General features: G+C 37.4%; 1 long non-coding RNA gene across 1 annotated transcript; it reads left to right on the forward strand.

Annotated features, from left to right (window-relative positions):
• The first annotated feature begins 3,497 nt into the window (after window positions 1-3,497).
• LOC122323060 lies at window positions 3,498-6,156 on the forward strand. Its single transcript, XR_006246940.1, has 3 exons — window positions 3,498-3,581; window positions 4,189-4,935; window positions 6,005-6,156. It is a non-coding gene; the product is annotated as an uncharacterized LOC122323060 (long non-coding RNA).
• The last annotated feature ends 8,663 nt before the right edge of the window (window positions 6,157-14,819 follow it).

Raw genomic sequence — 14,819 nt, forward strand, 5'->3', positions numbered from 1 at the left:
AAGACTAATCGACTACATTTACCCGAGGCTAGCTGCGTTTTACTGCAGTCATGTTGACTGCACCACCTCTCCTGGGGTGTTCCTCTTTTTCCTATATTCAAGCTATCTGAGAATACCTGTGTGCCAGATCAATGATTGCTCCTCAGTTCACGGTTTAAGTAACAAGCTATTACTTCTTATTGCCCACACTTTGTGGTCTGGGTAGTTGGTAGGTGATGTGGATTGGGGATCTCCTTAGTATAGTCTTCTGAAAATGGTTGTATTCCAGGTTTTAGTATGACAGGATGGGCTTATCTGAATATAGCTATCTGAGACTATCTGTGTTCCACAGCAGTTGTTTTGAACCCTCTTATGTAGTGGCCCTTTTCCTAGCCCTTAGTTTCAGTCCAGTACATCTTCCTGGGTACATAGTTATCTGAGGATATATGTTTTTTTTTGGTCCCTTGCTTGGACAGTGTTATCTTCCCTGTTAAGGAAATAAATAGATTGCCCACTCTTTGCGGTCTGGGCAGTTTCAGGTAGGCTTACCTGGTTTTTAGTTTGGTCCCATAAGGTAACCCCTTGTATAGGTATATAGTTATCTGGAGGTAGCTATGTGGCTGCTCTTAGGGCTTTTTAAGTAGCAATCTCCTGAGCCCTGGTTTAGACAAGCACTATTTCCGCTGCAGGATTTTAAGTACATAGCCATCCCTTTGGTTTGGGTAGCTTCTTAGGAAGGACCTTTGTCATATAGCTATCTGTGGGTAGCTGTGTCTTAGCTGGGGTTGTTTGTAGCAATCTTTGAGACCAGGATGTATTCTGGCTATTATTGCTTACATAGCATAGCTATTTGAAGATGGATATGTTCCTTAGTTAGGGTGTTCGCCCTTAATTGGTCTCACTCTTTTTAACAATTATCTTGAGTAACCTGATGCTTCAGTGGATTGGCCCCTTTCCGAGGAAAAGTTTGGTGTATGTCTTTCACCTCCTTGGTACCTCGGCATGGCGTGATTGGATATCGTTACTTTAAAGTGTCCACCAGAACACAGTGTTGAGTTCCCTAAAAGGGGAACATCTCAGGTTACTCATGTAACCATGGTTCCCCGAGAGGAAATCAGCGTATCATACGCACAACCAAACCTATGGCATCAACTCCAAAAAAAAATTTTGTGTAAGTAATACCACGTTTTTGTTTTAATTTCGCATACTATTTAAAAGTTTTGTTATATGGTCTGTGGCAGACTTTGTCAGAGCAACAATTCAATAAACAAAATATTTATGCGGCTTGAACTGTAGATATAATATCATCTCTTGCCCTATAGTAATTGATGAATAATTGAGACTGGTGTTGTTTTATGGTTGTTAATTGTGTATCTTTGATTTATATGTCACTGTTGAAATGCCAAATGCTTGCGTGAGTGTACACTGCAAGTACACTTTCTCTAAGGAAAAAAGTAACTATTCCACTAACGTAAATGGTTCCAAACAAAGCCATGTTGTTCCATCACCAGTAACACAAAGCAGTGTTTCCTTATTGAAGGATTTAGCATTTTTGAATGAATCGAGTGAGTCAGTGATCCACTGATCTACTGATCCAGTAGTATATTAGTTCATTCCTGAATTAATCAGCCCTTTTGAAAGAGTCCATTAAATAAATCACTCAAAGAAGACAATGTCTTGCCACCAACTAGGCTACTATCAATTTTAGTTTCACATTTAAAAGTTTCACTATTTTTCCTATCATTTCATATTTCTATATCCCACTTTTTATATTTAAAACATATATTTTTAAATGCATCCCGTGCATTCTGACACGTGTATGATGCTACTTAAAAGGATAGTTCACCCCAAAATGTTAATTTTGTCATCATTTACTCACTCTCATGTCATTCCAAACCAGTGTGACTCTTTTTTTAATGCAACACAAAAGAACATACTGTTGGTATGATTTTACTGTATGGATAGACATCCATTAAAAAAACACTAAAAAGTAACTTCTTTGGTGATCCACTGATGTTGAAACGACAACAGAAGAGTGAAACATAGACATTAAAAGCAATGCTAAATGCTTTGATTTTCATCTAAGTGCGAGTTTTCATTTGTCATCACAGCGCTGTTTTCTTTTCATTTCGAATTGGCCTTGTGTTTACTAGTTAACTGAATCAATTTAAAGCAATGGTGTTTTAGAATTCAAAGAGCCTTGAGCATAAACACAGAGCAATGTTTCTGAAGTATTACCACAGTTTTTTTCTGTTTTGCATCAGTATTCTGTCTTATTATAATAATTACTTTGGGAAAAAAATTACTTGCTTTAGTGACCAAATTATAAAGTATTAGAGTCTAAAAGACTCTGTTTATTAGTGTTCACGCTATTCAGCTGTTGTGTAGATCTCAGTTCTGGAGAGTGAAAAAAGATCTTGACCTTTCAGGTGCACAGCATGAACTCTGTATATATGTGGCACCCTGGTTCTCCTGTCAGTCGTTCAGATATAATCTTCATTCACTTCAATACCTTCTTGCGCTTTGACATGCCGAAGACCGAATTTTCTTCAGTGAAGCTTTCAATGGAAAATCCATAATAAGCTTTTCAATAATACCAAACCACGAAATGTTGCCTTAGGCTGCCATTCAAGATCACTGATCCAAGAAAGAAGTTTTTCCACACTGACTTTTCTGCTGCGATGTGAACTCGTTCGTGTGTTTGTGTAAACGGCAACAGTTGTAAGTCTCAAATCCAATTTATACGACAAAAAGGCTGTCGTTCTGTGAAGAAAATGCTGAGTCTCTATGACCTGGATGTTTTCTACCATGCAAATTATTTAGAAATTACATGCATTAAATGGCCGGCAGGACATTTCTTTATTTCTTTTTTAACTCGCAACATATAAAAGTTACATATAAATGCACAAAAATGGCTGACTTTTTAAACTTTGACTTCTTATTCGAGGTGACAAAGTAAAGTTTCTCTTCACCCTTCTGTGATCATAATGATATAATCACCTGTGCCAGGTGGCTAAGGGGGGATTTCATTGCTGAAGTGTAAACGTTAATGACCAACTTAGTTCCACTGAATGACTTGAATGAGTCACACACTCCAGGCGACACTCCCGCTCATATTTTCCTGCTTTTTGATTCCCAAATCAGAAAGCCGATGTAGCTTTCGGAGCCAAACATCACAAGCATTATTTTCTAAGCTAGAATCTCTTTAATAAGTTTTTCATTTAATGCATTTTGTGTATCATTTACTTCGAGTCCTGGAAGTCATTATCATTCATGGTCAGTGTATCATTATTTGTACGGCCATGGTTTCTTTTTAAACACCAGCAAAAAACAGATTTACTTCGTAAACCAACCTTGACTTGACACCAGGGGAACAAGCCATTCCTTGAACTGTCATAGAATGAATGATACCGTGTTAATTCATTTTAGTATTTAACAAAGTTTGCCTTGAACGCGTTACTTTGTTTAAAAGGCATTCATGCAGAATTAAAACTTGTTGTTCTTCACAGACTACAGGATGAAGATGGAAACTGAACCAATGACCTTTTAGGTTTGCCGGTTTCTGGGAAATGAACATCACAGAAAACATAAAACTAATGCATGTAAGTATCCATTTGTTTGTTGGTTTGTCTGAACAAATCACACAGAGCTTGTTACAGAGATGCATAAAACAAACTAAAGTGTCCGAGTTAGCAGTGCACATGATCAAATGATCAATTTGTATGAATTTGAACAAAAATCTTAAGGTCGTGTCTTGTTAACTCACACACGCAGCTTTGAAACGGGATGCAACGATGCACTAAAAACGTATTTCACTGATAGTTTTCCTTCCGCAAAAATGACTAAAAAAGCGTATGCATGCCGGGCCAGTAGTGGCGATGTCACTATGAACATTAGACTCAAAATGTAATAAATGCAAGACAGCATCGTTTCAACAAATTCACGTTTTAGTTGTTTACATGGAGACAATAATGGTATCATTCTCAAAAACGTTTTTGTTCACTTTCGCAAATGCCTGCTAAAATGGTCTTTTTTACAATCAAACCGATAAAAAACGCGACTCACAGATTGATTTGAATCTTCGCTCGTTGTTTGTTTCGATGTAGTACTTTTCTAACAGTGAAGCTTGAGTCTATCTGAACTAGTTTTAAATGACGTGGAGCTTGTAGCTTTCTTGTATTTTGTTTCTTTTTTTCCCCCGACATACAGACGTAACAGATCTGGCGTCTCAGCTGTGGAGAGAAAAATTGCAGGAAAAAACTGAAACTCACCTTTTTCTTCAGAGTGGAGAAAACAAACCTCGATCACCCGGCCGCTTCAGCGTCCTTCTTCATCTAGAATGAGCTGATTCTGCATCTCAAGCCTCTTTTTTTACTCCACTCACTTTCTGAGAGCACAAAGAGTTCATAAAATAGATACATAGTACTTAATAATGTGCCAGATCCTGTTTAGATCCTCGTTTGGCTTGATAAACTACGCCAGTCAGAGCTGGTGTCTAGCCAGCAGAAAGCTGTCAGTATAGACAAGGCCAAGGACTGCTGGCAAACAGCGGCTGCATTTTAGCCAAAAGCTCCTTGTTTACTTCGAGAAGGAGAGCATCCGAGAAACAGCCTGATTTTGTGCTCCACGTCTCATGTATCGAAACATCACCTCTTTGTTTTAGGAATATTTAAGGCACCTGCGATCGGAGGCATTGCAGTTCCACAGCTTTCTGAAAGGAGTCGCTGCTGAGCATAAACAATCACACGTCGTACCCAAGAATAATCAGCTTCAGAGACGCCAACGAAAGCTCCGTTATCAGGCCTCAATTTAATTGTGAAGTCTGGGTAGTCTGCTAACGCTGGGCTGATGTGAAGAACCGATCCGCGCTGTTATTCTCTCATGTGGGCGCTGAACACCACTTCAAGCTAAAATGAGACGGTCCAGTGTGATTTATTATAAAACTCGGCTCAGCAGGTGAGTAAAGTGCACTGAACTGTTGAACAGCGCGTATGTAGCCTGACTGTACTTTCATCAGCAATCTACAGTAGAGCAAATAAAATATTTTTAAAGGGACGGTAATTTAATCACCCTCGTGTCTTAACATACATGCATATAACAAACCGCGCTGGGGTCTTCTGATTAGGTTCAAAATAACTAGAAACATGATAACAAGAAAAAACATAAAACCATTTATTATATATCATAGTATGATGATAGTATATTATAATATGTATAATCTCAGAATATGGTCCACCTGCAGAATTCGCGCAACATTTATTACTTACTTTAACAGAAAGAAAGTTTGGTTAATTAAAACCATAAAAAGGTGTTTTCATTATTTACATAAAATGAATGTATTAATAAAATAAATATATGAACAATTTTAGAGACATATTTACTACTACTACTACTAATAATAATAATATTAATACTAATAATACATTATAATTGCTATACCTAAAATAGGAAATTGTAGACCTATTTTTTAATTAAAAAAATTAAATCTAATTTTAAATATCAAAAAACTACAAAGCATATCAGTGGTACAAAAATGGGCTGTCATGGTTAACAAATGTTATTATTATTTATTTCATTATTTTTTAATCATAAGTTATTGTCACAATTTATAGGTTATTAAAGAAAGCGTTACTGTATTGACTTCTGTGTTTAATGAAAGACACTCATATCTCAGAGGGCAACGTCAGTGACCTAAAGTATATTTATATTCTGAAGTAGCAGATTATTCCTGAAGTTCTCGGTTGTAATTATGATTTGAAGAGCCGTTCAGATGCAACTCATAATTATGGTAATTCGTAGTATTTTCCACCTCAATACTCGAGGGAACACACTGAAAGTGACGTACTGCAGATACAAACGTGCTGTGCTTTTCATTTCTACAAAACAATAAACTGTACAGAAGTGAAATGTTAAAGAAATGTTGATTACAATAAACCTAGCAAACTACAGTAGTTCAACACAAAACAACTGAACATTAAGCGCTTGTTATAACATCAAATATGATGCTGCTTTTCCTTCTAACCAGGACAAAAAAGGGACAGAAATCACCCAGCCTTCAAGCTTTTGTTGTCACATCAACCATGATGCACGCATTCCAATGAAGAAGGATGAAAGAGAAAATCACACGTCAGTCAGGTGACAAGAACACTCACAGCGGCAGTGCTTTACACTTTTTAACCAAAATTGCAAACTGTGACCCTGTATATTAATTCTAATTCTAATTCTAATTCTATAAAAAAATAAATAAATAAATATATATATATATATATATATATATATATATATATATATATATATATATAATATATATATATATATATATATATATATATATATATATATATTTAATTATTTACTTTTTCATTTTTTATATTTATAAATAAATGTAAAAAAAAATATATATATATATATATATATATATATATATATATATATATATATATATATATATATGGCAAAATTGCTATTTAATTAAATTGCTCAAAGATAAATTTGTCCAGTTCTTTCATTTCACATAGGGACCATTTGTAAACACTAATTTGTGTCTTGCGGCAGATTCTCCATCAGAAAAGTCTGGGTTTTGACTATAGACATGTAGATTGTCGTGCAGCTTTGGCGGCATGTTTTAATGTCGTTGTCCTCCTGAACTTTAACACTAGTCTCAAATCTTTGCACTCTTAAATAGGTTTTCTCTCACGAATTGCTCACTGGCTTCATCCATCTTCCCCTCAACCCTGCTTATAAATCAAGGACTTGCTACCGCTACCTCGTTTCAGTGCGGGGACACACTTTTTATGCATTCGGCAGACGTTTTATCCAATTTTGTCCAATTTAATCCTATTATTTCAGCTTTTATCCAAAACAGCTTTCATTGCATTGCATTCAAAATAGAAATGTATCAGTTGATGTAGTCTCCAGTATCATAATCAGCCGTGTGACGCTCCACTGTCTGAGCTCCAGACATGATCAAGTTTATTCGTGCACTCCTTTAAACATCGTTGCAACCAACGCCTCGCTGCACTGTGGGATGTTTGAGATTACGTTTAAAACTCGAGCCCAACCGCTTCTCGTGACCCCAGACCCAGACAAAGATGTAAATGTCTTTGTTAGTTTTTGCCTTGCTTCGTCAGTAGAAAAACGCACATAGTATTTGATGTTCAAACATTCCCTCGTGGCCTGTGACATTTATTTGTTTTCCCCTTCACGCACCTCAATAGGAATACGTGCATCATTGTTGACACGTCTTTGAAACCCTTGACTCAAGCGTTTTTGACTATTTTTAGTGATTATTTTTCAATGTTATTTTAATCTCCATTTTAGCTTCATTTGTCCTCTGAAGCACTGTCTTTATATCGGTTTGCTGTGGAATAAAAACACTGGAAGTTGTAACAGTCGCAAAACCGTTTCTCTCGTTGATATCTCTTTCGTTTGTTTTTTTTATCTGTTGCGCAATTTATTTCATTTTTCTTTGGTACAGCAAGCGCTGATGAATCATGTGGTGATGAATAGGCTCAGAGTTTATGTCATGTTGATTTCATGTATCGTTTTCATGTTATGTTTAACAAGTTAGTAATTTATTGTTTTCGTTTGAATTTTCAGTCCAGTGTCACGTGATGCTTCGGAGGTCATTCTGATACGCTCAAAAATAAAATACAAAAAAAATTATAAAAATAAATAAATAAACAAAATAAAAATAATCGATTTTATTTTATCATTTTAAGAAAATTTACACTTTTATTTCGCAACATATCAGTACCTTTGACAGCTTTTGTACCCTTTTATGAGATTTTACATGGTCCGCTGCGTTGGTGACAAAGCTATAATAAATTGATCTTTTCGTGATACATCTTTGTCTTCTGGGTGTCATCTCCGTGCTTCAGCCTGGAAAAAAAACCTCACAAAGTAACAGAGCGATAGATTTAATGGACGGCATAGCATCCTGGCTACAAATGAAAAAGTGCACCCTCCAGACTGTAACCGGACGTCACTAACAGAGTTATACGTGGGAATGATTTGGTGATTTTGAGGGCCAATGCTCCAGATCGCCTACAACGTTCCCAGTTAGACCGATGCAGGATCCAATCCAATTAATTTGATGTATTTGTCCTTTCTCTGCTAGTACTTATTGCTGGCATTCACAGCTTTACCAAAAGTGCGTAAGAGACCTTATCGAGGATTCTTAGAGATGTTCCTGAACTGGGAGCCAAACTGTGCTTTATGGGGTTATTTTTTTGATTTCACAGCAAACAGATAAAAAGAGATCAGCAGTAAAGGTGCAATAAACAGCTCGAACTTGACAAAAACAAACTGTCCGCTGATGAAAACACTACACGATGGGGTTTGAAGGGTATGTTATAACATTAAATATGATGCATTTTCCTTTGGAAGAGGAAAAAAAGAGCAAAACACACAGCATGACCCAAAAGAGTGTGTTTTAACGTTAAATATGAGGCAAACTTTCCTATTCACTGTGCATGGAAAAAAACGAACAAAGAGATTAAGCACTTAACAGACGTATATGACGTAATTGTGCATGTGCATGCAGGGTTATTATAACGCAAACTAAAATCGTTAAATGAAGAAACGCTTTTATTTCTCAATCAATCAATTAACGCTAAAATGTCCGCCCTTTGTTGTAATTGCAAAATAAGGTACTTTTTTATCTTAATGAACCAACTTGTTAAACGTGTGAAATGCAGTTTTCATTTGCAGTTTAATAAAGGGTTTTTTAAAGGCTTTCCCCAGTTCAACAAGTCTGTGAAACCTGTATCAGGGTTCAGGCTGAGAACCGTACATCGTCTTTTCAGTGAAAGCGCTCTGAGCGACCGCAGAGAAAAAGCCTGAGAAAAATATTCTCATCAAGCAATGTCTACTTGAGACACTTGGAGAAACGACCTACAGGCTGGACTTGAGCCGCTGAAGACAAATCCACTGGATTCCCACCCAACAGTTTCACCGCACTGTGATATTCCACGCGCTAGCATTTCGTTTTTATCAAGCTGTGAAGGATTTGCTCAATTAATGCGGTCTGATTTACACAAATAAGGTGATTTTCTTCCTTATGTGGTGTGTGGGAGTGAAAGACAAGATCCTGACCGCTGCCCGTCTATAGACAAAATAACAACGAGACAAATGCACCAAAAACAGACAACCCACACGATAATATACAAATTAAACGCGCAGTTTGGTTATTGCTTGGCTATCACTTAACGCTTAACCAACAGCGCTTTCGTAAGACTGGGATACTTTATGCCTAGAAGCAGAAGAGATAAAAAATAAAAGCGAGCGCTTCCAAGCACGTATACCCGAGGTTTCTCACAGACTCCTTGCACTCACACTCCATTTTCTGCTTTTAAATGCTATTTCAATTGTTAGCCAAAGATTCCTTCAGACAAGCTCCTGCTGGAAAACAGCTCGAAACGATCTAACAGACCGTCTGGCGCACAGCTACGCTTTAAAGTCTGCTCTTTCAAGAAGACAGCAGCGGCATGCGTCCCCAAATCGTTGAGTCAATAAGTCGAACATTTCATTGGAAGTGTATCATTCTTCTGCTTCAACAGTTACGTGTTCCCACTAAAGCTCCTCGTGCGTTTTCACGGTTTTTGCTCGCTCAGCTCCTGAATATTCGACATACGCCGCATCGTATTTCCATTGCTTGGATCTAGAAACACCGTCGCTGAACATCAGGGGCAGACGGCCAGATAATTAACACGCTATAAAAGAATACTAGATCTGTCACAGGCAGATATATAGATGCCTATAATGTTTGCATGTGAATAGTAGCTTGCTTATTAAGGTCAAGTGACCATTGTCTAGTCAACTGATATTTTTAGTTTACTTGGATGATTGTATTTAGGCTTCTAAATTTGAAACACCAAGTTTATCATGCTGAAAAAAACGTGTAGGAATCAGAAGCTTTTGTTGGTGTATATATGTCGACTTGAATCCTTTATCTTGTCTATACATGCTAGCACACGTTAGCTGAAACGCTAGACTTAAAAACACTCTAAAAACATCAGCCATCTTGATGGTTTCATCGATATTCACGGTACACATGCTGCTCACTATCATCTTTTCATTCGTGTCCCGAAACACCCGAGTGAAATCAAATCAGGCATTTAACCGATTCTGTGATTCACTGCTGCTGCACCCGAGGAGTTAACTACTCGTTTTGGCCGAAGGCCTTGTTTTTGTCTATATTTTCTACTTCACATCATCAGCGCTGTGAACAATATCTCTCCTTCTCTGCAGGCAGCCTACGTAGCGCTCAGTACAGCATCAGCAAATCACTTTCTGGACTCTCGGTCTCTGCACAATCCTCCGCTGATAACTGACGCTTCTAACCGCTGACAACTTGACAAAGTATTATTTTGTCAAGTCGAGAAAAAAGATTAACCCCGACTGTATTTACCCCAGCTGGAGGTCTTAACTAATTCACATTCTCCTGTTTCAATCATCACCTTATGCTCAGAGCTAATTGAATCCTTGGGGAGCCAAATCCCCACAGTTACACAAAATTAACACTGAGATGCATATGTCCTGAAGTGCTTTTCTCGCCCCGCGTTCCACCAAACGCTCAGCTACAGCTGCAACAATTTAGAGCCATTATTTCATTTTTGCTACTTCACTCTATATAGTTTGTATAGTTTAATATTATGGATTTCCGCACGTGTATATTTTTATTTACAGTATTTATTATTTATGTACACACACACACACACACATATATATATGTATGTATATATATATATATATATATATATATATATATATATATATATATATATATATATATATATATATATATATATATATATATATAAAACAATAAGAATTATTCACATTCTAATAATAATAATAATAATACTAATAATAATTATTATAATTAGGAATTTAATGTCCACAAGGGACGTTTGGTCTCGGGTTAGTGATTTTCATGTATGAATATAAAAATGAAAAGACAAAGCTGTGATAAAAATAAATATCCTCTGAAAAATAAGTGTTTGAAGCCTTTTTTTTCACATTCAGTGATTAGAGCGAAACACATTCCTGACAGACTGCTACAGGACAAAGCTAGTGTCTGTATCATCCTGTCCTGATTGTTCTTGTTGCCCTCGGTGTGTTTTGTCTTTATTATTTTATTATGTCTCCTATTGTTTTGTCAGGTCACGGTATTTCAGTTCTGCATTCACGGGGTCAATTCATAATCATTTATACCGGACAGACAAAACAGAGAAAAAGAGAGAAACGGGTCAGAATGTGAATGAAACCAAATTCTGGTTCAGTCTAGAAAGAAAAGCATCCGCTAAATGCTTTTATTCCTACATATCGCAGAATGTTTCAACAGCACTTCGCATTTTTAAAACATAATTTACACGCTGATACAGATCGCACTGATTAAAACTGGCCTGTCCTAACCTAATGAAATTAAGAAAGAAAGATTTATGACGCGCTGCATTGATCTGCTGTCGTTATTTCCTCTGCTCTCACGTGTCTTTAACCTTCCTCTCAAGTCTCTCAGTGATTCGTTAAGGAAAAATAAGCAAATAAAAACAAGCTTGGAATAATAAAGGACCAAGCTCTTGATTACACTTAGAGGATTAATAACCCATTGAAAATGTTCATTGATTTTGCAGTTACAGGGTCAGCTGATTGATGCGGCGTAAAGTAATGCTTTATCACACGTTAAAAAGAGAGATATATAAAAGAAGCACTGAGATGTTTCTTCCGCTGTTTGTTACCTGCTGATCAAAACAGAAAACTCTTTTGAGTTTACAGGACTCTTAAACGTGATGTGCATACAAAATGCTTAAGTATATTGTTAAATATGCACTAGGAGGTGTCTAATTGTCTGTTCTCGTTCACTTCAAAGGCAGCTGCCTGACTAGAATCCATACGCTATGCAGTATGCATAGACAAGGACATTATATATAGTATATATTATATAGTACTGTTTCTTAAAGCAACTGACAGTTAAACTAGATGAGTCAGATCACAGCGAGCGAATAAACCGAAGCAATTTAAGCCCCGTCTCATGTGAACTATATTGAATTTGTGTATTTTAATTATTAAATGTTTATTAAAGAGGAAAAAAGAAGCGATACTTGTACAGTATTAATGAAAACAAGGCCTTTAGGTGTACTTAAAGAGAGTAAGAGAAAGTGTTTTACTTTAAATGTGTTTTAAATAGTGTTTTTTGATCATATTTGGTCATGTTTGAAATAAGTGTATTTATTTGTTGATGAACTAAACTGTCACGTATCTGGATTCTTTGTTGTTGTTTTCTCTAGTCCCATGTGATCTGTGTGCCCTACTTTCTGTTAATTGTCTCATTATGTTCAGGTGTGTCTTGTTCATTTAGTAATTGCCTGTGTGTTTATAAGTTCCAGTTGGTTTCAGTTCAGATTGTCTGGTCTTGTCTTTAACGTGTGTGGGTTTAGTTTGCGTAGTAGTAGAATATGCATATGCTACTTTAGCCATATTTAATAGAAATAATAATGTAAATAATGATACTTCAGTGGGTCAAAAAACATCCCAAACAGAATGCATTGCATTTGATATGAATATATGCTATCATACATCTTTAATTAAAATCAGATCAGGTTTTATTAGCAGGTGTGTTTACACATATGAGGGATTTGTTTTAGTGACAGAAATAAATGTATAACAGTGTTGTGTTTTCCATGCTTAAGCGTTCATTAAATTAATTGCCTGAGGAAAGAAATTGTTCCTGTGCCTGTTTAAATAAATAAAAAGCAAATAGGTATCTGAAAACGGTAAAGAAATCAGTATATTTAAAGTATAAATCTGTTTCACAAGGGATATTACAAATACAAATCACAGGGCTTTTTGTACTGCCCCTCCATCATGCCAATCAGTGCTCAGTGTATATTGGATTCACTGGGTACATGAATCACTGAACCACGTTCAAGGACGTGATATATTGTTTTCCGCAACTGGATTCCTGCATAAATGCATGAATGCAGAAGTGTGCATCATTGAAAAGCGTTAAAGCGGAATATCTGCTCCTTCTGTAAAGAGTAAAACAGCATTGATTAAGTCAGGGTAGTTTTGGGGACCCAGCGCCAGAGAGTCACCAATGACCATCGTGATCCAATAATAAACTCATTGGTTTTGCATTGTGGGGACAATCTAGGCATATTAAGTTCTTGGTTTTTGACTTGTCCATGGAATATATGCCGGCTCTATCTGAATTAGCCCAAATTAATCTGACGGAGCTAATTCACTGACTCCTGAGTATAAACCCATTTTGAGCCCCGTATCATGCCCACACTGAAATGTGGGCTGAGAGTTAATAAATCCAATAAAAGCCACAGAATCTATTGCCTTTGGGCAGATGATGTGTACTACGGCATGTGTGACTTTATGTGTTTGTGTGTGGGGAGACTGCAGAGTCATAAATCAGAGTTTATTCGCATGTTGGAATCCATTTTAGATTCATAGCATCATGGATAAGACACTTGCTGGGACAGGAGTCTGAGATGGGGTAACCTTCTTAATAGGGATGGATCATAATTTAGGATGGGGTTCATGCATAGATTTTGGAGTGACCTGCCTAAACAGGATGCCCTTTACACAAAATGGCCTTTATAATTCAATAATAGACTCATTGGTTTGACATTCTCAGCCAGTGTTTCATAGTAGGTACAAATGCATAAGTTTCAGGGGTGCTCATTGCACCATTATGGCGGCCTTTACACCACTGGCAGCCATAAAACCATGCTGGACTCATTTTTTTGACATTCTCACCCATCAGTTCAATTTAGACTTTGGTCCCCAAATGGGTTTGTCCATGTGCTCCGTGTCAGCCCTATCTGATTTAGCCCATATGAATCTCTCATAGAATCTTGACAAGGGATAATTAGCTGATACAGATCCCATTTGTGGCCCAAAACTCAATCCCGTATCGTGCCTACACTGAAACATGGGCTATAAGTCAACAGATCCAATATAAGTCGCATTACGACATGTGCGACTGCTTGTGTTTATGTGTGAGACTGCAGAGCGATAAATCAGAGTTTATTCGCATGTTGTAAGGCATTTTAGATCTATAGCATTGTGAACAAGGAGCAGATGCTTGTCATCTCAGTTGGACAGGGGTCACCAATGGGGCAAACCTTGTAGTCCTTACCATCCCTCTTAGCATTCTCCTTCTTAAAGGAGGTGCATGATAAGTCAAGTTTCAGGGCCACCTGCACCATTATGATGCCCTGGTACACCACACCTGGCCACGTGTCATGTCCTTTAACACCAGTGCCTGCCATAATCCAATACTAGATAATACTAGATTGGTTTGACATTTTCAGCCAGCTTTTTAGAGTGGGTTCAAAGAAGACGCAATATGGGCCAAATGAGTTTCTCCCTGTCTGTCCTATCTGAATTAGCCCATATGAATCTACGAATCTTGACAGGGGACAATTAGCTGATACAGATCCCATTTGTGGCCCAAAACTCAATCCCGTATCGTGCCCACACTGAAACGTGGGCTGTGAGTCAACAGATCCAATAGAAGTCGCAGAATCTACTGCCTTTGGGCAGATGCTGTGTATTACGACTGCGTGTGTTTTGTGTGTGGGGAGACTGCAGAGTCATAAATCAGTTTATTTGCATGTTGGAAGTGTGTGGGTAGACGGCCACATGTTTAACCTTGATGTCGTGCTCCCGAAACATCTGCTCGCCGCTCTGACGACCTTGCAGAGGGGCGACAAGCAAATGTCTAACTTTATCTCGCTCAGTCCTCCTCTCTGCTTTTGTACGTACAGTATCTTCCAGTTTTCCTACCGCACTGTGGTGTATCTTGCCCTCGGGCTGTTCTTTAG

Source organism: Puntigrus tetrazona, chromosome 18 (assembly GCF_018831695.1).
Source record: "Puntigrus tetrazona isolate hp1 chromosome 18, ASM1883169v1, whole genome shotgun sequence".
Classification (NCBI taxonomy): Eukaryota; Metazoa; Chordata; class Actinopteri; order Cypriniformes; family Cyprinidae; genus Puntigrus; species Puntigrus tetrazona.